The sequence below is a fragment of the Hyperolius riggenbachi genome, chromosome 10 (assembly GCF_040937935.1).
Source record: "Hyperolius riggenbachi isolate aHypRig1 chromosome 10, aHypRig1.pri, whole genome shotgun sequence".
Lineage (NCBI taxonomy): Eukaryota > Metazoa > Chordata > Amphibia > Anura > Hyperoliidae > Hyperolius > Hyperolius riggenbachi.
Genome location: NC_090655.1, coordinates 286,480,405 through 286,508,262, shown reverse-complemented (window position 1 = coordinate 286,508,262; position 27,858 = coordinate 286,480,405). Strand labels below are relative to the sequence as shown.

General features: G+C 48.0%; 1 protein-coding gene across 1 annotated transcript in view; it reads right to left on the bottom strand.

Moving 5' to 3' along the window:
• The window catches only part of LOC137535892 (uncharacterized), a 102,843-nt gene extending 77,201 nt beyond the window's left edge, over nt 1-25,642 (bottom strand). The window contains exon 1 of the mRNA XM_068257768.1: nt 25,605-25,642. The gene's annotated coding sequence lies outside the window, so the exon portion shown is untranslated. The remainder of the gene's footprint in view (nt 1-25,604) is intronic.
• Nucleotides 25,643-27,858: the final 2,216 nt, after the last annotated feature.

Sequence of the window (27,858 nt, the reverse complement as noted above, 5' to 3'; positions counted from 1 at the left end):
GGACAGTGCAGTGGTGTTGGGTTCCTCTATTTAGCTTATCAGACATTGCATAGTGCTAGGACAGTGCAGTGGTGACGGGTTCCTCTATTCAGCTTATCAGACATTGCATAGTGCTAGGGCAGTGCAGTGGTGTCGGGTTCCTCTATTCAGCTTATCAGACCTCGCATAGTGCTAGGACAGTGCAGTGGTGTCGGGTTCCTCTATTCAGCTTATCAGACCTTGCATGGTGCTAGGACAGTGCAGTGGTGACAGGTTCCTCTATTCAGCTTATCAGACCTTGCATAGTGCTAGGACAGTGCAGTGGTGACGGGTTCCTCTATTCAGCTTATCAGACCTTGCATAGTGCTAGGACAGTGCAGTGGTGACGGGTTCCTCTATTCAGCTTATCAGACCTTGCATAGTGCTAGGACAGTGCAGCAGTGTCGGGTTCCTCTATTGAGCTTATCAGACCTTGCATAGTGCTAGGACAGTGCAGCGGTGTCGGGTTCCTCTATTGAGCTTATTAGACCTTGCATAGTGCTAGGACAGTGCAGTGGTGATGGGTTCCTCTATTCAGCTTATCAGACCTTGCATAGTGCTAGGACAGTGCAGTGGTGACGGGTGCCTCTATTCAGCTTATCAGACCTTGCATAGTGCTAGGACAGTGCAGTGGTGACAGGTTCCTCTATTCAGATTATCAGACCTTGCATAGTGCTAGGACAGTGCAGTGGTGACGGGCTCCTCTATTCAGCTTATCAGACCTTGCATAGTGCTAGGACAGTGCAGTGGTGTCGGGTTCCCCTATTCAGCTTATCAGACCTTGCATAGTGCAAGGACAGTGCAGTGGTGTCGGGTTCCTCTATTCAGCTTATCAGGTGTTGCATAGTGCTAGGACAGTGCAGTGGTGACGGGTTCCTCTATTCAGCGTATCAGACCTTGCATAGTGCTAAGACAGTGCAGTGGTGATGGGTTCCTCTATTCAGCTTATCAGACCTTGCATAGTGCTAGGACAGTGCAGTGGTGTCAGGTTCCTCTATTCAGCTTATCAGATCTTGCATAGTGCTAGGACAGTGCAGTGGTGTCAGGTTCCTCTATTCAGCTTATCAGACCTTGCACAGTGCTAGGACAGTGCAGTGGTGACAGGTTCCTCTATTCGGCTTATCAGATTTTGCATAGTGCTAGGACAGTGCATTGGTGTCAGGTTTCTCTATTCAGCTTATCAGACCTTGCATAGTGCTAGGACAGTGCAGTGGTGACAGATTCCTCTATTCAGCTTATCAGACATTGCATAGTGCTAGGACAGTGCAGTGGTGACGGGTTCCTCTATTCAGCTTATCAGACCTCGCATAGTGCTAGGACAGTGTAGTGGTGACGAGTTCCACTATTCAGCTTATCAGATCCTGCATAGTGCTAGAACAGTGCAGTGGTGATATGTTCCTCTATTCATTTTATCAGACCTTGCATAGTGCTAGGACAGTGCAGTGGTGTCGGGTACCTCTATTCAGCTTATCAGAGCTTACATAGTGCTAGGACAGTGCAGTGGTGATAGGTTCCTCTATTCAGCTTATCAGAGCTTGCATAGTGCTAGGACAGTGTAGTGGTGTCGGGTTCCTCTATTCAGCTTATCAGACCTTGCATAGTGCTAGGACAGTGCAGTGGTGACGGGTTCCTCTATTCAGCTTACCAGACCTTGCATAGTGCTAGGACAGTGCAGTGGTGTTGGGTTCCTCTATTCAGCTTATCAGACCTTGCATAGTGCTAGGACAGTGCAGTGGTGACAGGTTCCACTATTCAGCTTATCAGATCCTGCAAAGTACTAGGACTGTGCAGTGGTGTCGGGTTCCTCTATTCAGCTCATCAGACCTTGTATAGTGCTAGGACAGTGCAGTGGTGAGGGGTTCCTCTAGTTAGCTTATCAGACCTCGCATAGTGCTGGAATAGTGCAGTGGTAACGAATTCCGCTATTCAGCTTATCAGATCTCGCATAGTGCTAGGACAGTGCAGTGGTGATAGGTTCCTCTATTCAGCTTATCAGACCTTGCATAGTGCTAGGACAGTGGAGTGGTGTCGGGTTCCTCTATTCAGCTTATCAGACCTTGCATAGTGCTAGGACAGTGCAGTGGTGACCGTTTCCTCTATTCAGCTTATCAGACCTTGCATAGTGCTGGGACAGTGCAGTGGTGACAGGTTCCTCTATTCAGCTTATCAGACATTGCATAGTGCTAGGACAGTGCAGTGGTGTTGGGTTCCTCTATTCAGTTTATCAGACATTGCATAGTGCTGGGACAGTGCAGTGGTGAGGGGTTCCCCTATTCAGCTTATCAGCCCTTGCATAGTGCTGGGACAGTGCAGTGGTGACGGGTTCCCCTATTCAGCTTATTAGACCTTGCATAGTGCTAGGACAGTGCAGTGGTGTCGGGTTCCTCTATTCAGCTTATCAGATCTTGCATAGTGCTAGGACAGTGCAGTGGTGTCGGGTTCCTCTAGTCAGCCTATCAGACCTTGCATAGTGCTAGGACAGTGCAGTGGTGTCGGGTTCCTATATTGAACTTATCAGATCTTCCATAGTGCTAGGACAGTGCAGTGGTGTCGGGTTCCTCTATTCAGCTTCTCTGACCTTGCATAGTGCTAGGACAGTGCAGTGGTGTCGGGTTCCTCTATTCAGCTCATCAGACCTTGCATAGTGCTAGGACAGTGCAGTGGTGTCGGGTTCCTCTATTCAGCTTCTCTGACCTTGCATAGTGCTAGGACAGTGCAGTGGTGTCGGGTTCCTATATTCAACTTATCAGATCTTCCATAGTGCTAGGACAGTGCGGTGGTGTCGGGCTCCTCTATTCAGCTTATCAGATCTTGCATAGTGCTAGGACAGTGGTGCAGTGGTGTCGGGTTCCTCTAGTCAGCCTATCACACCTTGCATAGTGCTAGGACAGTGCGGTGGTGTTGGGTTCCTCTATTCAGCTTATCAGATCTTGCATAGTGGTAGGACAGTGCAGTGGTGTCGGGTTCCCCTATTCAGCTTATCAGACCTTGCATAGTGCTAGGACAGTGCAGAGGAGTCGGGTTCCTCTATTCAGCTTATCAGACCTTGCATAGTGCTAGGACAGTGCAGTGGTATCGGGTTCCTCTATTCAGCTTATCAGACCTTGCCTAGTGCTAGGACAGTGCAGTGGTGTCGTGTTCCTATATTCAGCTTATCAGACCTTGCATAGTGCTAGGACAGTGCACTGGTGTCGGGTTCCTCTATTCAGCTTATCAGACCTCACATAGTGCTGGCACAGTGCAGTGGTGACGGGTTCCGCTATTCAGCTTATCAGACCTTGCATAGTGCTAGGACAGTGCAGTGGTGTCGGGTTCCTCTATTCAGCTTATCAGACCACTGCACTGTCGTAGCAATATGCAAGGTCTGATAAGCTGAATTTTCTTTTACTACCACTATCTGCCATTACTAAGTCCATTTTAACTCCTAAAGGGCTTCAGAAAAAAACGTAAACTTTGATAGTATTCCTTTAAGAAGCAACGTTTTTGTCTTGCAGTTCTGGTTCCCCATGAGCTTGCTGGGCAATCTGTAAATGTGAGCTGGAGTAACAGGAGGACAGCGGATGTGATGTAACATGTGCTGTGACTTCCTGTCCTTGTCATGGCTATCTATGCCACGTGTGATTTCTGTCACTGCGATGGGCACAGCATACATCTCCACACTACTGATGGACGAACATTGCGAATTAATGTTCACGGACTATTCATAGACTCTTATGCAAATGTTTCCCAACCGAACGCTTGCGGAGACTCTATTGCCTTTCACACTATCCAAAAACCAGGGCAGCTGCATGGCGGAGGGGTAAAAATAGCAAAATTTACCTCCAAAATATGTATTTTACACAAAGGCTTTATTTAGAGAGGCAGAGGCTATAAACAGAACGAGAGACGAAGAAGAAATAGACTTATACATACCTGAGGCTTCCTCCAGCTCCATAAGCCTGGATTGCTCCCACGTCGCCATCCTCTGCATCCTTTTTCCATTTTTCAGGTATGCTTCTTCTCTGGTTCCCTTTAAATATTTGGCTTATACCTGCCTAATTTTTTTAAGTACACTGCAATCACAAAATATGCTGCTTGTGCACTGTGGGCCTTACACTGCACTACAAGCTCCACAGTGATGTGAAAGGCTTGGGGCTCGATTCACAAAGCGGTGCTAACCCAGTTAGAGACTTTGGGCATGATAACCATTGCACCACGCTGGTGAAAAGCCAGTTTAGGCGTGGTAAGTTTAGGTGTGATAAGTTTAGGTGTGATAAGTTTAGGCGTGATAAGTTTAGATAAGTGTAGATAGCGTGCAAAGTCCCGCACGCAAAGCAGCGCCATTAAACTCTATGCGAAGTGCACCAGACTTTGCTAGCGCAAAACTTTTGATCAGCTGTGCACTGCGTTGCTAACGCAGTTGGTGCTTAAACTTATCATGCCTAAACTTATCATGCCTAAACTTATCATGCCTAAACTTATCACACCTAAACTTATCACACCTAAACTTATCATGCCTAAACTGAGTTTAGGCATGATAAAGGGCTTTTCACCAGCGTGCTAACTGTTAGCACCGCTTTGTGAATCAGGCCCTTTGTGTGACACTGTCAGGTGACAACATTTCTACAGTACAATATGGCCACTCAACCGTTATTTTTGCACAGTGATGGGCTGTAACAGCCACACACTACACTATACTAAACAGGCAATGTATATAAGCTAAAAAGCACACCACAAACAACAACAAATAACAGAAGGATCAGTCCACAAAAGGACTTTTGGAGTCCCTAGTTGGTGGACTGCAAGGAGCAGAACACCTATGGAGGAAGCAGCACACCTCTCCCTACACTGACACCAGGCACACAGCTACACAGCACTGGATTACACAAAACAATGTCAGCAAGCTATCTCTCTGTCCCTCAATCAGCAGCACAGCTCCCCCTACACTGACTCCAGGCACACAGCTACACAGCACTGAATAACACAGAACACTGTCAGCAAGCTATCTCTCTGTCCCTCAATCAGCAGCACAGCTCTCCCTACACTGACCCCTGGCACACAGCTACACGGCACTGAATATCACAGAACACTGTCAGCAAGCTTTCTCTCTCTCCCTCAATCAGCAGCACAGCTCTCTCTGCACTGACTCCAGGCACACAGCTACACAGCACTGAATATCACAGAACACTGTCCGCAAGCTATCTCTCTGTCCCCCAATAAGCTGCACAGCTCTCCCTACACTGACTGAAGGCACACAGCTACACAGCACAGATAACACAGAACTTTTTTTTAGCAAGCTATCTCTCTGTCCCTCACTCATCAGCACAGCTCCCCCTACACTGACTGAAGGCACACAGCTACACAGCACTGAATAACACAGAACACTGTCAGCAAGCTATCTCTCTGTCCCTCAATCAGCAGCACTGCTCTCCCTACACTGACTGAAGGCACACAGCTACACAGCACTGAATAACACAGAACACTGTCAGCAAGCTATCTCTCTGTCCCTTAATTAGCCACACAGCTCTCCCTACACTGACTCCAGGCACACAGCTACACAGCACTGAATAACACAGAACACTGTCAGCAAGCTATCTCTGTCCTTCAATCAGCAGCACAGCTCTCCCTACATTGACTAAAGGCACACAGCTACACAGCACTGAGTAACACAGAACAATGTCAGCAAGCTCTCTCTCTCTGTCCCTCAGTCAGCAGCACAGCTCTCCCTACACTGACTGAAGGCACACAGCTACACAGCACTGATAACACAGAAAACTTTTAGCAAGCTATCTCTCTGTCCCTCAATCAGCAGCACAGCTCTCTCTGCACTGACTCCAGGCACACAGCACTGAATATCACAGAACACTGTCAGCAAGCTATCTCTCTGTCCCTCAATCAGCAGCACAGCTCCCCCTACACTGACTGAAGGAACACAGCTACACAGCACTGAATAACACAGAACACTGTCAGCAAGCTATCTCTCTGTCCCTCAATCAGCAGCACAGCTCTCCCTACACTGACTGAAGGCACACAGCTACACAGCACTGAATAACACAAAACAATGTCAGCAAGCTGTCTCTCTGTCCCTCATTCAACAGCACAGCTCCCCTACACTGACTCCAGGCACACAGCTACACAGCACTGAACAACACAGAACACTGTCAGCAAGGTATCTCTCTGCCCCTCAATCAGCAGCAGCGCTCTCCATACACTGACTGAAGGCACACAGCTACACAGCACTGAATAACACAGAACACTGTCAGCAAGCTATCTCTCTGTCCCTCAATCAGCAGCACAGTTCCCCCTACACTGACTGAAGGCACACAGCTACACAGCACTGAATAACACAGAACACTGTCAGCAAGCTATATCTCTGTCCCACAATCAGCAGCACAGCTCTCCCTACACTGACTCAGAGCACACAGCTACACAGCACTGAATAACACAGAACACTGTCAGCAAGCTATCTCTCTGTCCCTCAATTAGCAGCACAGCTCTCCCTACAATGACTGAAGGCACACAGCACTGAATAACACAGAACAATGTCAGCAAGCTCTCTCTCTGTCCCTCATTCAACATCACAGCTCCCCTACACTGACTCCAGGCACACAGCTACACAGCACTGAATAACACAGAACACTGTCAGCAAGCTATCTCTCTGTCCCTCAATCTACAGCCCAGCTCTCCCTACACTGACTAAAGGCACACAGCTACACAGCACTAAATAACAGAGAACACTGTCAGCAAGCTATCTCTCTGTCCCCCAATCAGCAGCACAGCTCTCCCTACACTGACTCCAGGCACACCGCTACACAGCACTGAATAACACAGAACACTGTCAGCAAGCTATCTCTCTGTCCCTCAATTTGCAGCACAGCTCTCCCTACACTAACCGCAGGCACACAGCCACACAGCACTGAATAACACAGAACACTGTTAGCAAGCTATCTCTCTGTCCCTTAATCAGCAGCACAGCTCTCCCTACACTGACTGAAGGCACACAGCTACACAGCACTGAATAACACAGAGCACTGTCAGCAAGCTATCTCTCTGTCCCCCAATCAGCAGCACAGCTCTCCCTACACTGACACCAGGCACACAGCTACACAGCACTGGATTACACAAAACAATGTCAGCAAGCTATCTCTCTGTCCCTCAATCAGCAGCACAGCTCTCCCTACACTGACTCCAGGCACACAGCTACACAGCACTGAATAACACAGAACACTGTCAGCAAGCTATCTCTCTGTCCCTCAATCAGCAGCACAGCTCTCCCTACACTGACTCCAGGCACACAGCTACACAGCACTGAATAACACAGAACACTGTCAGCAAGCTATCTCTCTGTCCCCCAATCAGTCACACAGCTCCACCTACACTGACTCCAGTCTGACTGTAACATGACTGCTAGATTTGTTTCTTTTACAGGCATGTGTGGCCCATATGGTAAAAATGCTTAATTGGCTGTCCTGACTTGATGCAGGAAAAAAGCGAAGCAGGCACCACCAGGGGAGGGATCTGTGTGAGAGTAGGGCTCAGTTTAGCCATAGTGAATATTACAGTACAGGAAATACTACAGATAGTTTACTATAAAAATCCAGTAGTAGAATATGGCTTATTTTAGCGATATTCTACTAGCAGCGATCCCCTGCGCCCTTTTTCCAGGCGTCTTTTTTCATGTATACATTTTTGCTTTTACCAGACTTGAGGTTGAAGGGTCAAAATATGGCACCATGTTAAAGAGAATCTGTACTCTGAAATTCTTACAATAAAAAGCATACCATTCTATTCATTATGTGCTCCTGGTCCCCTCTGTGCTGTTTCTGCCATTCTCTGCTGCAAACCTGGCTTGTAATTGCCAGTTTTAGGCAGTGTTTACAAACAAACTAACCAGCTTCTAATAGGCTCAGCTAAGCAGAGTGTGTTAGTCACACAGAGCCTGCAGGGGGTGTGTACAGCTTCTAGCTAATCACAAGCAGCCCTGCACATTCCAGTCTGACTGCCTCAGCCTGACTGTGCCGACTATAGAGAGAAGTTTAGATCATATAACAGAGATAACACAGCTACTGTGCAATTAGGAAAAGCTGCAGTAAGCCAGACCACATTAGAAAAGGCATAGGAACTTATAGCATAGAAGAAATAAAGATAAACAATTTGTTACAGAGTCTCTTTAAAGTATGGGGCAAACGTGAACTTAGCATAAGGTTTGCGGTAAATACCAATGGCTAATGTTTGCTGTGAACTGTCCACTGATGTGAACTGCAGGATATCACTAGTCAGAATATGCTTAGCACAGGATCCAATGACATGTCCATTTGCTGGTTGCAGGATTAGTGAGAACAGAGCCTTATACACCCAGATGATGGGAGGAGTCAGGCAGTGGGTGCAGGGCACTAAAGCAAGCCTGACATACTGAGGTGATGGGAGGAGTCAGGCAGTGGGAGCAGGGCACTAAAGCAAGCCTGTCATACTGAGGTGATGGGAGGAGTCAGGCAGTGGGTGCAGGGTAGTAAAGCAAGCCTGACATACTGAGGTGATAGGAGGAGTCAGCCAGTGGGTGCAGGGCAGTAAAGCAAGCCTGACATACTGAGGTGATGGGAGGAGTCAGGCAGTGGGTGCAGGGTAGTAAAGCAAGCCTGACATACTGAGGTGATGGGAGGAGTCAGGCAGTGGGTGCAGGGCACTAAAGCAAGCCTGATATACTGAGGTGAGGGGAGGAGTCAGGCAGTGGGTGTAGGGCACTAAAGCAAGCCTGACTTACTAAGGTGATGGGAGGAGTCAGGCAGTGGGTGCAGGGAACTAAAGGAAGCCTGACATACCAAGGTGATGGGAGGAGTCAGGCAGTGGGAGCAGGGCACTAAAGCAAGCCTGTCATACTGAGGTGATGGGAGGAGTCAGGCAGTGGGTGCAGGGTAGTAAAGCAAGCCTGGCATACAGAGGTGATGGGAGGAGTCAGGCAGTGGGTGTAGGGCACTAAAACAAGCCTGACATACTGAGGTGATGGGAGGAGTCAGGCAGTGGGTGCAGGGTAGTAAAGCAAGCCTGACATACTGAAGTGATGGGAGGAGTCAGGAAGTGGGTGCACCTCACTAAAGCAAGCCAGACATACTGAGGTGATGGGAGGAGTCAGGCAGTGGGTGCAGGGCACTAAAGGAAGCCTGACATACCAAGGTGATGGGAGGACTCAGGCAGTGGGTGCAGGGCACTAAAGCAATCCTGACATACTGAGGTGATGGGAGGAGTCAGGCAGTGGGAGGAGGGCACTAGAGCAATCCTGACATACTGAGGTGATGGGAGGAGTCAGGCAGTGGGTGCAGGGTAGTAAAGCAAGCCTGACATACTAAGGTAATGTGAGGAGTCAGGCAGTGGGGGCAGGGTAGTAAAGCAAGCCTGACATACTGAGGTGATGGGAGGAGTCAGGTAGTGGGTGCGGGGTAGTAAAGCAAGCCTGACATACTGAGGTGATGGGAGGAGTCAGGCATTGGGTGCAGGGCACAAAAGCAAGCCTGACTTACTAAGGTAATGGGAGGAGTCAGGCAGTGGGTGCAGGGAACTAAAGCAAGCCTGATATACTGAGGTGATGGGAGGAGTCAGGCAGTAGGTGCAGGGCACTAAAGGAAGCCTGACATTCTGAGGTGATGGGAGGAGTCAGGCAGTGGGTGCAGGGTAGTAAAGCAAGCCTGACATACTGAGGTGATGGGAGGAGTCAGGCAGTGGGTGCAGGGTAGTAAAGCAAGCCTGACATACTGAGGTGATGGGAGGAGTCAGGCAGTGGGAGCAGGGCACTAAAGCAAGCCTGTCATACTGAGGTGATGGGAGGAGTCAGGCAGTGGGTGCAGGGTAGTAAAGCAAGCCTGGCATACAGAGGTGATGGGAGGAGTCAGGCAGTGGGTGTAGGGCACTAAAGTAAGCCTGACATACTGAGGAGATTGGAGGAGTCAGGCAGTGGGTGTAGGGCACTAAAGCAAGCCTGTCATACTGAGGAGATTGGAGGAGTCAGGCAGTGGGTGTAGGGCACTAAAGCAAGCCTGACATACTGAGGTGATGGGAGGAGTCAGGCAGTGGGTGTAGGGCACTAAAGCAAGCCTGACATACCGAGGAGATTGGAGGAGTCAGGCAGTGGGTGTAGGGCACTAAAGCAAGCCTGACATACTGAGGAGATTGGAGGAGTCAGGCAGTGGGTGTAGGGCACTAAAGCAAGCCTGACATACTGAGGTGATGGGAGGAGTCAGGCAGTGGGGTCAGGGTAGTAAAGCAAGCCTGACATACTGAGGTGATGGGAGGAGACAGGCAGTGGGTGCAGGGTAGTAAAGCAAGCCTGACATACTGAGGTGATGGGAGGAGTCAGGAAGTGGGTGCACCGTACTAAAGCAAGCCAAACATACTGAGGTGATGGGAGGAGTCAGGCAGTGGGTGCAGGGCACTAAAGGAAGCCTGCCATACCAAGGTGATGGGAGGACTCAGGCAGTGGGTGCAGGGCACTAAAGCAATCCTGACATAGTGAGGTGATGGGAGGACTCAGGCAGTGGGTGCAGGGCACTAAAGAAAGCCTGACATACTAAGGTGATGGGAGGAGTCAGGAAGTGGGAGCAGGGCACTAGAGCAATCCTGACATACTGAGGTGATGGGAGGAGTCAGGCAGTGGGTGCAGGGTAGTAAAGCAAGCCTGACATACTGAGGTAATGTGAGGAGTCAGGCAGTGGGGGCAGTGTAGTAAAGCAAGCCTGACATAATGAGGTGATGGGAGGAGTCAGGCAGTGGGTGCAGGGTAGTAAAGCAAGCCTGACATACCGAGGTGATGGGAGGAGTCAGGCAGTGGGTGCAGGGTAGTAAAGCAAGCCTGACATACTGAGGTGATGGGAGGAGTCAGGCAGTGGGTGCAGGGCACTAAAGCAAGCCTGTCATACTGAGGTGATGGGAGGAGTCAGGCAGTGGGTGAAGGGCACTAAAGCAAGCCTGTCATACTGAGGTGATGGGAGGAGTCAGGCAGTGGGTGTAGGGCACTAAAGCAAGCCTGACTTACTAAGGTGATGGGAGGAGTCAGGCAGTGGGTGCAGGGCACTAAAGGAAGCCTGACATACCAAGGTGATGGGAGGAGTCAGGCAGTGGGAGCAGGGCACTAAAGCAAGCCTGACATACTGAGGTGATGGGAGGAGTCAGGCAGTGGGTGCAGGGCACTAAAGCAAGCCTGTCAGCCATTTCATACTGGTGGCCGCTTCTTCCGAGGCTGCATTGCTTTATAGCCATACTTGTGGGTGTGTAAACCCAGCGCTGCATACTCACCTACAGATGATGTCACCATACTCCGCCTCTGGGTGTAAGGCTGTGCGCCTCAGCTGTGTCAGACACAGGAAGAGCTGAGACGCAGGCAATTCCCCATAGATCTAAGCAACCAGAGATCACACTAAGGTGGCTGAACAATGACATAAGGGCATCAGCGCTGGAACTAAATTAGCAGAAATGTAACACTATTAGGTAATCAGTGCTGCTGACACCAGCAAGCGGCCCCTGCTAAAGTGTCATAGGAAAGGAGGGCAGCCCAGTGTGAGAGAATAAAGAGACCTTTCCCTTCCCCAGGGTGTCTGTACTGCTATTGTTAGTAAGCGGTCACCCAATACTGTCATGAATGGTAGTTATAGATGGCAAAATCTAACATGAGCACATAGCATAACCCCTAATATGGCCAGTCTGTGAGCAGTGACATCACAGCAATACATATACACATTTATTCTATATTACTGCTGATTACTCACCTGTTCTGCCCTCTGTAACATTGTCCTCCTCTTTACTTGTCCTCATCATGTCACCCTCCTCCATAGACTGCCGATCACTCCTCACATACGTCTCTTCTTCTTCCTCTTTACTTGTCCTCATCATGTCACCCTCCTCCATAGACTGCTGATCACTCCTCACATACGTTTCTTCTTCCTCTTTACTTGTCCTCATCATGTCTCCCTCCTCCATAGACTGCTGATCACTCCTCACATATGTCTCTTCTTCCTCCTCTTTATATGTCCTCATCATGTCACCCTCCTCCACAGACTGCTGATCACTCCTCACATATGTCTCTTCTTCCTCTTTACTTGTCCTCATCATGTCACCCTCCTCCATACACTGCTGATCACTCCTCACATACGTCTCTTCTTCTTCCTCTTTACTTGTCCTCATCATGTCACCCGCCTCCATAGACTGCTGATCACTCCTCACATATGTCTCCTCTTCTTCCTCTTTACTTGTCCTCATCATGTCTCCCTCCTCCATACACTGCTGATCACTCCTCACATATGTCTCCTCTTCTTCCTCTTTACATGTCCTCATCATGTCACCCTCCTCCATAGACTGCTGATCACTCCTCACATACATCTCTTCTTCCTCTTTACTTGTCCTCATCATGTCACCCTCCTCCATAGACTGCTGATCACTCCTCACATTCGTCTCTTCTTCTTCCTCTTTACATGTCCTCATCAGGTCACTCTCCTCCATAGACCGCTGATCACTCCTCACATATGTCTCTTCTTCTTCCTCTTTACTTGTCCTCATCATGTCACCCGCCTCCATAGACTGCTGATCACTCCTCACATACATCTCTTCTTCCTCTTTACTTGTCCTCATCATGTCACCCTCCTCCATAGACTGCTGATCACTCCTCACATTCATCTCTTCTTCTTCCTCTTTACATGTCCCCATCATGTCACCCTCCTCCATAGACTGCTGATCACTCCTCACATATGTCTCTTCTTCTTCCTCTTTACATGTCCTCATCATGTCACCCTCCTCCATAGACTGCTGATCACTCCTCACATATGTCTCTTCTTCTTCCTCTTTCACCACATCATTTCCTTGTATAAGTTCTCCATCCTAAGTGCACAAAGTGAGAGATAATGTACAATGTAAAACACAGATAACAGCATACTCAGGAGAAAAGAATGTATCATGGTTTGGAGTCTCTGGTGACCCTCAGCCCCACCTACCTGATAATGCCGGGGGATGGCGGGGTCTTCCTGTGGACAATCCTGGGAATAAAGAGGACCTGTACATCTCTCTGGTGGGTTCCTGTTACTGGATACATCTGTAGGAAACACACACACTGACTGAATACATTGTCTCTATGTGATTATCAGATGATGGGGGGGGGGGGGGGAGAGATCTTGGTCTGCACTCTTCTTTACAAAACATGAAAGTCTCCTCTTACCGGTTGATGTGAAGGGAGGCATATTCTCCATCATGGTGTCCTTGTAGAGGTCCTGGTGTCCTTCTATATACTGGCACCCCTCCATGGAGGAACAGGAAGCAAGATCCTGACACCTTTCAGGAACCTGACACAAACAATGATACAGTCACCACCCAGACACACCCCTTGCTTTTACTGCATAATATCCCATAATTCCCAGCACCGCTCACCTCTCCTATCAGCAGCTCCATCATCTTCCTGGTGATTTCCAGAATCTTCTCCTTATTGTGTCTCCCAGAGTGAGGTGGGGGCACAGTGATGGTCACGTGATCACCAGACTTCACTGGAGGAAAACTCTGTATAGAAAGACCAACAATAATGTCACATGATCTCCCAGAATCCTCGTCACCTCCCCAGTCAGCTGTGTAAGGGGCGGGAAAAGGTTACCCAGCACTAGAGGTGGAGAGTTCAAAGTGCCCCCCTCCGGTTGTGTAGTCCCCCCTCCCCCCAGTGTAGGTAGCAGATGGAGCCCCAGTATTACAGGAAAACTCCTTTATAACAATATTTAAATCAAACCTCTGAGGGATGTTCATAAATGATTTCTCCTTTGTGGGTGGGGAGTGGCAGCATTAAAGTTACTTAGAAGAAGACAGCAGCGCTAAACCTGCACATTAATCAAAAAATCCAATTTAGTGGCCATGCTGTGGGTTTTCAGCAGTACCGATATATAAGGCAGCATGGTGGCGGAGTGGTTAGCTGTCTCGCCTTGCATCACTGGGTCCCCAATCCCAGCCAAGGCACGATCTGCATGGAGTTTGTATGTTCTCCCCATGTCTGCCTGGGTTTCCTCCATGCACTCCGGTTTCCTCCCACACACCAAAAACAACAATTTAACTGTCTCCCCCCCTAAATTGCCCCCAGACTTTGATACATACATAGACTACAGACATACAGTGGTTTGCAAAAGTATTCGGCCCCCTTGAAGTATTCCACATTTTGTCATATTACTGCCACAAACATGAATCAATTTTATTGGAATTCCACGTGAAAGACCAACACAAAGTGGTGTACACGCGAGAAGTGGAACGAAAATCATACATGATTCCAAACATTTTTTACAAATCAATAACTGCAAAGTGGGGTGTGCGTAATGATTCAGCCCCCTGAGTCAATACTTTGAGGGTATGTCTCTACCAGCTTTGCAAATCTAGAGACTGAAATCCATAGCCATTCTTCTTTGCAAAACAGCTCCAGCTCAGTCAGATTAGATGGACAGCGTTTGTGAACAGCAGTTTTTCAGATCTTGCCACAGATTCTCGATTGGATTTAGATCTGGACTTTGACTGGGCCATTCTAACACATGGATAGATTTTGTTTTAAACCATTTCATTGTTGCCCTGGCTTTATGTGTAGGGTCATTGTCCTGCTGGAAGGTGAACCTCCGCCCCAGTCTCAAGTCTTTTGCAGTCTCCAAGAGGTTTTCTTCCAAGTTTGCCCTGTATTTGGCTCCATCCATCTTCCCATCAACTCTGACCAGCTTCCCTGTCCCTGCTGAAGAGAAGCACCCCCCGAGCATGATGTTGCCACCACCATATTTGACAGTGGGGATGGTGCGTTCAGAGTGATGTGCAGCCACACACAGCTTTTTGCATTTTGGCCAAAAAGTTCCATTTTGGTCTCATCTGACCAGAGCACCTTCTTCCACATGTTTGCTGTGTCCCCCACATGGCTTGTGGCAAACTGCAAACGGGACTTCTTATGCTTTTCTGGTAACAATGGCTTTCTTCTTGCCACTCCTCCATAAAGGCCAACTTTGTGCAGTGCACGACTAATAGTTGTGCTATGGACAGATTCCCCCACCTGAGCTGTAGATCTCTGCAGCTCGTCCAGAGTCACCATGGGCCTCTTGACTGCATTTCTGATCAGCGCTCTCCTTGTTCGGCCTGTAAATTTAGGTACACGGCCTTGTCTTGGTAGGCTTGCAGTTGTGCCATACTCCTTCCATTTATGAATGATCGCTTGAACAGTGCTCTGTGGGATGTTCAAGGCTTTGGAAATCTTTTTGTAGCCTAAGCCTGCTTTAAAATTCTCAATAACTTGATCCCTGACCTGTCTGGTGTGTTATTTGGACTTCATGGTGTTGTTGCTCCCAATATTCTCTTATACAACCTCTGAGGCCCTCACAGAGCAGCTGTATTTGTACTGACATTAGACTACACACAGGTGCACTCTATTCAGTCATTAGCACTCATCAGGCAATGTCTATAGGCAACTGACTGCACTCAGATTAAAGGGGGCCGAATAATTATGCACACACCACTTTGCAGTTATTTATTTGTAAAAAATGTTTGGAATCATGTATGATTTTCGTTCCACTTCTCATGTGTACACCACTTTGTATTGGTCTTTCATGTGGAATTCCAATAAAATTGATTCATGTTTGTGGCAGTAATGTGACAAAATGTGGAAAACTTAGAGGGGGCCGAATACTTTTGCAACCCACTGTATTTACCAATGTGTTTTTTCTTGGCTAGGCCCTTGAAAAGTCCAACAACCCGCTTTTTGACTACCTCCCACCACTCTGACCTGTTGCCAAAGCAGTCCAGGATGGTAACCTGCCCCTGAAAAAAATTCTCAACAGATTGGGCTCGATTCACAAAGCGGTGCTAACCCAGTTAGCATGCCTAAAAGACTTTAGGCATGATAACCATTGCACCATGCTGGTGAAAAGCCAGTTTAGGCGTGAGAAGTTTAGGTGTGATAAGTTTAGGTGTGATAAGTTTAGGCATGCTAAGTTTAGATAAGTTTAGATCGCTTGCAAAGTCCCGCACGCAAAGCAGCGCCATTAAACTTTATACAAAGTGCACCAGTCTTTGCTAGCGTAAAACTTTTGATCAGCTGTGCACTGCGGTGCTAACGCAGTTGGCGCTTAAACTTATCATGCCTAAACTTATCACACCTAAACTTATGATGCCTAAACTTATCACACCTAAACTTATCACACCTAAACTTATCATGCCTAAACTGAGTTTAGGCATGATAAAGGGCTTTTCACCAGCGTGCTAACTGTTAGCACCGCTTTGTGAATCAGGCCCATTGTCTTATACTCTCTTCCAGCAATACAGTTGAATTAAGTCTCCAGATACCCCTACCCCTGGGAGGAGCATCCGAAAAATTCAGGTCCACCGATAGAATACAGTGATCAGAGAATTCTACCGCCTGTACCCTAGGGCAGTGGTTCCCAACCTTTTCCGGCCCGGGGAACACTTTCTGACCATATTTTTCTCCGGGGAACGGCGGGGGGCGCGCGGGTGTTTGCGCGACCTAATGGACAGTGCCGTGTGTAGCAGGCTATGGGGGGGAGGGGGGGGCTGGGGTGCGGCTGCATAGCTAGCATAGTTGCCCCAGTATAGGGAGTTTAGTTGCCCCAGTATGGTTAGTGTAGTTACCCCAGTATAGTGCCCCAGTATAGCTAGTATAGTCCCAGTATGGATAGGTAGTGCCCCAGTATAGGTCCCTGACTAGTATAGTATAGTGCCCAGCATACCTAGCATAGTACCCAGCATAGCTAGCATAGGTAGGTAGTGCCCCAGTATAGTGCCCAGTATAGCTAGTTTAGTTGCCCCCAGTGTAGCTAGTTTAGTTGCCCCCAGTATAGCTAGTTTAGTTGCCCCCAGTATAGCTAGTTTAGTTGCCCCCAGTATAGCTAGTACAGTTCCCCCCAGTATAGATGCCCAGGAGGGGGGAAGCAGCGCTAGAAGGAGGGGCAGTGGAGGCAGCGGTGGGGAGAAATATCCCCCCCCCCTCCCTCACCTGGGACCCCCTCCTTCTGCCTCTCTCCCCCTCCATTTCGCGGTGGCAAGTGCGGGCTTGGCGGCGGGGAGACATGCGCAGACTTACCACTTCTGCGTTCCAAGCGCCGGCAGCGCCATGTCGTCAGATCTCCGCCTTCAATGCCGCCCACTGCTCTTCCGCTAATCAGGAAGAGCAGTGGGCGGCATTGAAGGCGGAGATCTGACGACATGACGCTGCCGGCGCTTGGAACGCAGAAGTGGTAAGTCTGCGCATGTCTCCCCGCCACCGAGCCCGCACTTGCCACCGCGAAATGGAGGGGGAGAGAGGCAGAAGGAGGGGTCCCAGGTGAGGGAGGGGGGGGGGATATTTCTCCCCTCCCCACCGCTGCCTCCACTGCCCCTCCTTCTAGCGCTGCTTCCCCCCTCCTGCGTACTGAACGCCAGACCTGGATGGCACACCTGGCAACATGCCGCGGCACACTAGTGTGCCGCGGCACAGCGGTTGAAAAACGCTGCCCTAGGGGACGAGGTAGCAAGACTCACTGTAACAAAAAACCTGTCTATTCTACTCTGACTAGTAGCTCTAGAAAAAGTGAACCTAGTGAGGTTTGGTGAATGTCGAACGTGAACATCCACCAAACCAGCCTCACTAACTATCCTATTTAATAAAATACTATCGCAACCCAGCCGAGTATTGGCACCTCTCCTGTCCATTGACCTGACAATGGTGTTAAAATCACCACCGAATACTACATGCCGGGTTGTAAAAAGAAAAGGCCTGATCGCTGTAAAAAGGCATTTCCTCTCCCATTTGGACTGGGGGCCATAGATGGTAATTAGCCTGAGGTCCTGCCCCTTCACAACAACGTCTAGGACCGGACATCTCCCCATTTCTATCTCAAACACTCGCCGGCAAGTTACTAAACCAGTTCTAAAAAGCACCGCCACACCACTGTAGGGCTGAGCCGCAAGAGACCAATAACTCGGACCAGATCTCCAGTCCCTCTTGGCCAGATGGATATCAGCCAAAGAGGTGAGCCTAGTCTCCTGCAAAAACAAAATGTCAGCATCAAAACGGCTGAATAAAAATAAGGCTAACTTACAAGCTCTTACTGATTTTATACTGGCCACATCTGAGGAGGGTATGGACACAACAGATTCTGGGCAGAAGAATACATCCTAATGTTGTCTCTGTCTTATGTTTTTCTATTTTTTTTGTCCTTAGTGAAGGAAGTTGGAGGGATTCTACCTTAAACACTCAAATGGCCACCACCATTGAAACTGGCAACCATTAACCACTTTACCACCAGCGGTGCGTATATCTACACCCCTTTGCACAACCTTTCCCCACCAGGGGCGTAGATATACGCACCTCCGCCGCTACCCGCGCTCCCTCCCGCATGCCGCCGCCCGCTCGCCCGGAGATCAATGAACAGGAAAAAACGTTCCTGTTTGTTGATCTAAGCCCCCCAGCAATGATCGTCTGCATTGATCATCCGGTAAGCGTACTTCTGACGCTTACAGGACGCATTCACAAAAAGTTACTGTGGCCATCTTGTGGCCAAATAGTAAAACTACACCCAAAAGCATTTTTCATATACAAATATATAGTTTTACATTATAAATTAACTCATTACCTCCCACACTGTAAAAAAAAATACAATTAAAAAAAATACATAAATAGTTACCTTAGGGACTGAACTCTTTAAATATTTATGTCAAGAGGGTATAACACTTACTTTATAAACTATGGGCTTGTAATTAGGGGTGGACGCAAAACTGAAAAAATGCACCTTTATTTCCAAATAAAATATTGGCGCCAAACATTGTGATAGGGACATAATTTAAATGGTGTAATAACCGGGACAAATGGGCAAATACATTTCATGGGTTTTAATTACAGTAGCATGCATTATTTAAGAACTATAATGGCCGCAAACTGAAAAATAATGATTTTTCCCCCAAATTTTTTCTTATTTTCCCATTAAAACACATTTAGAATAAAATAATTCTTGGCATAATGTCCCACCTAAAGAAAGCATAATTGGTGGTGAAAAAAACAAGATATAGTTCATTTCATTGTGATAAGTAATAATAAAGTTATAGACGAATGAATGGAAGGAGTGCTGAAAGGTGAAAATTGCTCTTGTGGTCAAGGGGTAAAACCCCTCAGTTGTGAAGTGGTTAATGTTGCCAGTATAAAATCAGTAAGAGCTCGTAAACTAGCCTTATTTTTTCTCAGTGAGTTTGATGCTGACATTTTGTTTTTGCAGGAGACTAGGCTCACCTCTTTGGCCGATATCCATCTGGCCAAGAGGGACTGGAGGTCCGGTCCGAGTTTTTGGTCTCTTGCGGCTGAGCCTTACAGTGGTGTGGCGGTGCTTTTTACTGGTATGGTAACTTGCCGGCGAGTGGTTGAGGTGGAGATGGGGAGATGGGGAGATTTCTTAATAGGATAGTTAGTGAGGCTGGTCTGGTGGATGTTCACGTTCGACATTCACCAGGCCTCACTGGGTACACCTTTCGTAGATTAGATAGTCAGAGTAGGATAGACAGGTTTTTTGTTACAGAGCGTTTCACTGCCACGGCCCCTAGGGTACAGGCAGTGGAATTCTCGGATCACTGTATTCTATCGGTGGACCTGAATGTTTCAGATGCTGCTCCCAGAGGTAGGGGTATCTGGAGACTAAATTCGTCTATGCTACTGGAAGAGAGTGTAAGACAATCTGTTGAGGAATTTTTTCAGGCACAGATTACCATACTGGACTGCTTTGACAACAGGTCGGAGTGGTGGGAGGTAGTCAAAAGACGTGTTGTTGCTCTTTTCAAGAACCTATCCAGGAAAAGACAAATTGGTAAATATGTTGCTTACCAACGATTGAGGAAAAGGCTTGAAGTTCTTGTTTCGGAAGGCGGAGATCATGGGGAAATCTCTGAGGTCAAGGCTCAACTTAGGCAGCAACAGTATGACCGTCTGTCCTCTCTGTGTTTGGAGAGGGATTATGGCAAATACCACTCGCCTGATCCCTATCTGAATTGCAGACAAGGTGCAGCCCTTAAAACGGTCAGTGGTCTCAGGGATGGATCGGGTTCAGTGGCAAAGTCCAGGCTTGGAATCCTATCCATCGCTAGAAGTTTTTATGTTGATCTGCTTGGGGAAAAGCCAATTGACCAAGCAAAGATGGAAAGCTTTTTGGTCTCAACTCCAGGTCTGGGTGATGCAGATGCTTCTGACATATGTCTGACAGAAGAGATCACCACTGAAGAAGTAGTGAGAGCTATTGATAGTCTCACACCCAAAAAGACACCTGGTCCAGATGGGTTGACGGCCGAGTTTTACAGGGCTTTCAAGTCATTTCTGGCACCACAATTGGCAGAGCTCTTTAATCAATGTCTTGCTGAGGGTGAGTTACCACCATCCATGAGACAGTCAGCGGTGATCCTTTTGTCAAAAGGCAAAGATCCTGAGATAATTGAGAACTGGCGCCCCATCAGTCTTCTCAACATCGACAGGAAGATTCTGGCAAAAATTTTGTTCTGGCGATTGTCTCAGGCGACATGTGTGCTTTCTCGCCACCAGCACTGCTCGATTTCAGGAAAAAGTACTTTCTCAGCACTTTTGGCTGTCCGGGAAGTCCTGGAACGTTGCAGGGCTGAGGGCTGGGGAAAGTATTTGCTGGCACTGGATCAGTCTAAAGCCTTTGATCGGGTCAACCATAAGTACCTATGGAGGCTACTTTGTGTGTACGGCCTACAGGGAGGTTTTGTTGATTGGATTCGTACTTTGTACAAAGGGGCAGAGAGTTTCATGCTTATTAATGGCTGGGTTGGTGAACCTTTTGAAGTAAGTTCTGGTGTGCGTCAGGGTTGTCCGCTGAGCTCCCTCCTGTACGTATTTGCTATCGATCCTTTCGTGAGAAGGTTGGAGGGCGGTGCGCTCAGTGGAGTTCCTGTGGGCATCCCTGGTGTCTCACCCTTCAGGGTTGTGGCCTATGCTGATGATGTGACTGTGGTGATCTCTAAGGCAGAGGAAGCAGAGGTGGTAGTCTCGGAGATTGCCGAGTACTCAGAAGCATCAGGCTCACAAGTCAATCCAGACAAGTGTGAAATTTTCTGGATGGGGAATGATGGAGAGAGCTTTGTACTTCCTGGCTCCTTTCCCGTGCCCCAGCCGAAAATCAAGATTCTTGGCATCGAATTTGGACCTGGTGACTATGGTCATCAAAATTGGGTTAGTAGGCTGAATGATGTCAGCACCAAAGTAGCACGATGGAAAGGTTGGAAATTGACCTTTAGGGAAAGGGTGGACCTGATCAAGAGCCATCTGGTTCCAATCCTCTTATATGTCAGCTATGTTGCAGTTTTGCCTCAATCTCTGTATGCAAGGATCTGTGATCTGTTTTTCCAGATGCTCTGGGGAAATAGATTAAACATCATGCGTAGAAGCATCACCTACAGAGCCAGGCGGGAGGGTGGCATAGACATGGTCAACCCAATTGTTTTCTTTACTCTGATTTTTATTAAACACAATCTTGGTAATATGTTTGCAGAGAACCCACCTGACTGGGTAGGCATCTTTCGGACCTGGTTTGGGACTTACCTCAAGAGTTGGGAAAGTGGTGGTTCAGTGAAGAGACTGGCATCACATCGTGACTATCTTCCGACCTATGTTGTTATGTGCTTGAGAAAATTAAGGCAGTGGGGATTGACTGTGGAGGATATCAAATCGGTCGAGAGGCGTGTCCTTACGATCCGGGTGGTAGACTCATACTTTCATGAGCCACTGTACCTGAGAGATTGCCCAAGCGTAAAATTGGAGGAGGGTTTGCGACTTCTTAATTCACCGCGGATTCCAAATAAATTGTGGGATATTGCTTGGCTCTCTTTTCATGGCAAGCTTTACGTTAGAAGTAATGTTAAGTGCTTGAAGGTGGAAGCACGTGGATGTCCTCGTGAGGAGTGTGGTGGTGTTGAGGAATCCATGGACCACTTTCTACTTCATTGTCCTTTTAACGTTGAAGTGTATAAACAGGTGGGAGGAAGCCTGGGTATTCCCTTTCTGGAGCGTCTAAGTTACGCAGAGTGGGCGTATGGAGCATTCAGACACCACCAGGGTTTTGATTTATGCACCTTATACTTAGTCAGCTTAGTTGTTAGGCAGCACACATGGTTGGCACGGTGTCAGGTACCACTTAGGCATAAAACCATTCCTGTTCAGGTGGTGGTAGGCAATATTCTGGGTGAGGTATCTAGGATCCGGGACTTGGAGAGGCGTAGTTTGGGCAGAGGTGCCTGGGTCCTTGCGTGGCAGAACATCAGGCCTCCTTAGCCTATCTCCGTCTCTTATGGGTGAGCTTTCTGTTTCTTATCACCCTTTTCAGTTTTTTTGGGGTTTTTTTTTCATACCTTTTTTGATGATTGGCCGCAGACATAATTAGTGGAGTTATCCCTCCAACTAACTTATGGGTGTCCTTGTTTGTCCTGTGTTGATTTTGATATTTTTGTCTTTGTTTACCCCTCCTGCATAAATGGCAGAATGAGTGGTTGTTGTTTCTGGTGATTGTCACTTGTTGGGTGTAGGGTGATGGATTCATGTTTCCTGTTGTCCTGCCTGGTTTTGAATGTAGATTGAATGAGTATTCTTCTGCTCAGGGAGTTTGTGATGTGGATAATTCATCAGCTTGTGTAAATAGTATTGTTGCTAATGCATTATGTATAAGATATACAATGTATATATCGATTAAGTATGTTTTGCTTTTGTGATCCTTGATCACGAATATCATTATTATTTATTGTATTGTATATTTTGTATATATTTTTTCAATAAAAATCAATATATAACAAGTATGTCCACCCTGACCTGTGCTCTGCCTAATATATAACAAGTATGTCCCCCGTGACCTCTGCTCTGCCCAATATATAACAAGTATGTCCCCCCTGACCTCTGCTCTGCCCAATATATAACAAGTATGTCCACCCCGACCTCTGATCTGCCCAATATATGACACGTATGTCCACCCCGACCTCTGCTCTGCCCAATATATAGCAAGTATGTCCACCCCGACCTCTGCCCTGCCCAATATATAACAAGTATGACCACCCCGACCTGTGCTCTGCCCAATATATAACACGTATGTCTACCCCGACCTCTGCTCTGCCCAATATATGACAAGTATGTCCACCCCGACCTCTGCCCAATTTATAACAAGTATGTCAACCCCGACCTCTGCTCTGCCCAATATATAACAAGTGTGCCCACCCCGACCTCTGCTCTGCCCAATATATAACAAGTATGTCCACCCCGACCTCTGCTCTGCCCAATATATAACAAGTATGTCCACCCCGACCTCTGCTCTGCCCAATATATAACAAGTATGTCCACCCCGACCTCTGCTCTGCCCAATATATAACAAGTATGTCCACCCCGACCTCTGCTCTGCCCAATATATAACAAGTATGACCACCCCGACCTCTGCTCTGCCCAATATATAACAAGTATGTCCACCCCGACCTCTGCTCTGCCCAATATATAACAAGTATGCCCACCCCGACCTCGGCTCTGCCCAATATATAACAAGTATGTCCACCCCGACCTCTGCTCTGCCCAATATATAACAAGTATGACCACCCCGACCTCTGCTCTGCCCAACATATAACAAGTATGTCCACCCCGACCTCTGCTCTGCCCAATATATAACAAGTATGCCCACCCCGACCTCGGCTCTGCCCAATATATAACAAGTATGTCCACCCCGACCTCTGCTCTGCCCAATATATAACAAGTATGTCCACCCCGACCTCTGCTCTGCCCAATATATAACAAGTATGCCCACCCCGACCTCTGCTCCGCCCAATATATAACAAGTATGTCCACCCCGACATCTGCTCTGCCCAATATATAACAAGTATGTCCACCCCGACCTCTGCTCTGCCCAATATATAACAAGTATGTCCACCCCAACCTCTGCTCTGCCCAATATTTAACAAGTATGTCCACCCCGACATCTGCTCTGCCCGATATATAACAAGTATGACCACCCCGACCTCTGCTCTGCCCAATATATAACAAGTATGTCCACCCCGACCTCTGCTCTGCCCAATATATAACAAGTATGTCCACCCCAACCTCTGCCCTGCCCAATATATAACAAGTATGACCACCCCGACCTCTGCACTGCCTAATATATAACAAGTATGTCCACCCCGACCTCTGCTCTGCCCGATATATAACAAGTATGCCCACCCCGACCTCTGCTCTGCCCAATATATAACAAGTATGCCCACCCCGACCTCTGCTCTGCCCGATATATAACAAGAATGTCCACCCCGACCTCTGCTCTGCCCAACATATAACAAGTATGTCCACCCCGACCTCTGCTCTGCCCAATATATAACAAGTATGACCACCCCGACCTCTGCACTGCCCAATATATACCAAGTATGTCCACCCCGATCTCTGCTCTGCCCAATATATAACAAGTATGTCCACCCCGACCTCTGCTCTGCCCAATATATAACAAGTATGTCCACCCCGACCTCTGCTCTGCCCAATATATAACAAGTATGTCCACCCCGACCTCTGCTCTGCCCAATATAAAACAAGTATGTCCACCCCGACCTCTGCTCTGCCCAATATATAACAAGTATGTCCACCCCGACCTCTGCTCTGCCCAATATATAACAAGTATGTCCACCCCGACCTCTGCTCTGCCCAATATAAAACAAGTATGTCCACCCCGACCTCTGCTCTGCCCAATATATAACATGTATGACCACCCCGACCTCTGCTCTGCCCAATATATAACAAGTATGTCCACCCCGACCTCTGCTCTGCCCAATATATAACAATTATGTCCACCCCGACCTCTGCTCTGCCCAATATATAACAAGTATGTCCACCCCGACCTCTGCTCTGCCCAATATATAACAAGTATGACCACCACGACCTCTGCTCTGCCCAATATATAACAAGTATGTCCACCCCGACCTCTGCTCTGCCCAATATATAACAAGTATGACCACCCCGACCTCTGCTCTGCCCAATATATAACAAGTATGACCACCACGACCTCTGCTCTGCCCAATATATAACAAGTATGTCCACCCCGATCTCTGCTCTGCCCAATATATAACAAGTATGACCACCCCGACCTCTGCTCTGCCCAATATATAACAAGTATGTCCACCCCGACCTCTGCCCTGCCCAATATATAACAAGTATGTCCACCCCGACCTCTGCCCTGCACAATATATAACAATTATGTCCACCCCGACCTCTGCTCTGCCCAATATATAACAAGTATGACCACCACGACCTCTGCTCTGCCCAATATATAACAAGTATGTCCACCCCGACCTCTGCTCTGCCCAATATATAACAAGTATGACCACCCCGACCTCTGCTCTGCCCAATATATAACAAGTATGACCACCACGACCTCTGCTCTGCCCAATATATAACAAGTATGTCCACCCCGACCTCTGCTCTGCCCAATATATAACAAGTATGTCCACCCCGACCTCTGCTCTGCCCGATATATAACATGTATGCCCACCCCGACCTCTGCTCTGCCCAATATATAACAAGTATGCCCACCCCGACCTCTGCCCCGCCCAATATATAACAATAATCACACAATTACCTCTTACAGCCGCGTGTCTCAAACTTCTACAATTCCTCTTGCCGTTACATCACATCCTCTCTGTGGCTTCATTACTTCCTGTCTGTGCGTTCCACCTGGGAGGTGAGATTTCGCCATCTTGTGGTGAATAGGCTAACTGCAGCCTGTGGTTGTGGAACTGCATGCACTGACTCAGCCATCTGGAAATAGCTGTACGCTTATACTACCTGTGAGATTTCATACAAACAGGGTGCATTTCTCTATGATCTCCTGTCATGTGTAAGAGTCCAGGCACACTGTAATAGGAAGCTGTGAGATGTGACTGTGCCCCTGTACCCCACACCTCACCTCCGGAGAGGAAGCCTCTGGATCCTAAAGAGTATTCCCCGTCCTGCACTGACCGGATCCAGCGCTGAGATCCGCAGGCCTCCTGCACAGTCAGTAGAATGTAGCTGATCAAGTTAAGGGTATTATATATTACCCAGTAACAAAGCTGGCCCTAGACTATGATGGGCAGATGCCTATGGTAGTGATTAGATTGTGAGCTCCTCTGAGGGACGGTTAGTGACAAGACGATATATAAATACTAAATAATATTCATAATTTAAAAAGAGGAGGATATGAACTTGTCTCTTCTAAAGTGTCAAGGAAGACAATTTAGAGTGAGAGATAAAATAAAAACTCTCACAGGGGTTGAAGCAACAAAGGCCGATAATATTGCAAACCACGTGGCAATGTGGCCAGTCTGTACCAAACCTAGTAACGCTTGTTGTGCTGATAGCGTTACCATAGCAATGCACATAAACAGTGTACGCACGGCACAGCAGTAGTGTAGTACGCTACCCCCGTACCACGTGTACACGGTTTACGCGCACTGCTGTGGTAAAACTCTCGCGCTATCGGCACAAAGAGCATTATTATGTTAAGTACAGGCTGGTTACATTGGTGTGCAGTGTGGAATGTTAACAGCCTTTTCTGCATCAGCTCTAGAGAATGCAACGCGTTTCTCAGGACTTGGTTCCAGCTTCATCAGGCAAATGTCCAGAGCAAAATCTCTAAAAATGCCATAAGAAAGCCCAGCGTCTCAGTGACAGCTGTTTTGTAGGACGTTTCAGTCTACCTGAGCAGAGGGAAGCTGGTTTATACAGAGGCTTCCCTTGTCCCTCTCCTCCGACAAGAGCCTTGTCAGCAGGTCACACATACGCAGTAGAGTCGCCATGGTCGGTCTCTGGCAGGAAAAGCAGAGCCTGATTGGGTCCATGCTACTGAGCAGGCGTGAGCTGTCTGCACTTGTGCAGTAGCATGGACCCGATCAGGCCTGGCTATTTCTGCTACCAGGGTGCTACCAGGGTCGGACTTGTACCCATCACCGACCAAGGCCCACTGTCACCCACCACCCCCTCCAGGTCTCCTACCTGCTATATAGTGGTGCCCAAATTTCCTACAAAAGTTTCCGGCAGCGTGTGATTTGCTTGTCCAGCTGGTGCTCTCCTCCATTAGTCCATGCCTTCCCATCTTCATCCTCGCTGGCTGCATCTTCTCAGTGACCCTGCAGCATGTATAATGTGATAACATGCACCAGATCACGGAGGAGAAGTGGGGCAAGGGGGAGAACAAAGTCAGCAATAATATCACTTACTAGAGGGGGTGTCAGTGGGGGGGGGGGGCAGGGTAATTGGCTAATTTTGCCTGGGGCCCTGTAGTGAACGGGGGTCTCAGGGAAGTTTTGATGAGTAGTTTTTCTTACCTCCCAGCTGTCAGCAGCAGCTGCTCTCACACCACCGATCACACCAGGGCCTGCATTGCTGGGTCCCCCTGTCATGTGTGGCATCACTGGAGGAGACTTTATTACTGGTATTAGGAGATCTCGCTCTGCACCTGCACCCTGGGGTATCTTGTCCTGTCCATCAGCCACAGCAGTAGTGTTGTCCGGATCATGAACGATTCGGATCTTTGATCCGGATCTTTTTTTGTGAGTCAAATAATCCAGATCATCACAAGGAGTGATTCGGTTCACATAGGAACTGCAGCTTCTGCTGAGCTGCAAAGAGTTAGGGACTCGGGAGTGAGATAAACAACTACTCCCAGCTCACTGAGGGGGAGGGATCAGGTTACAGCAGCATAAGCAGTAGAGGCAGCTCTTTGGCTACAAAGTTAATAACTCCTGGTCTCACACACCCACTATCACTGCTGGCCAGGCCATGTGTCCTCCTCACACAGCCACTGTCATTCATATATATATATATATATATATATATATATATATATATATATA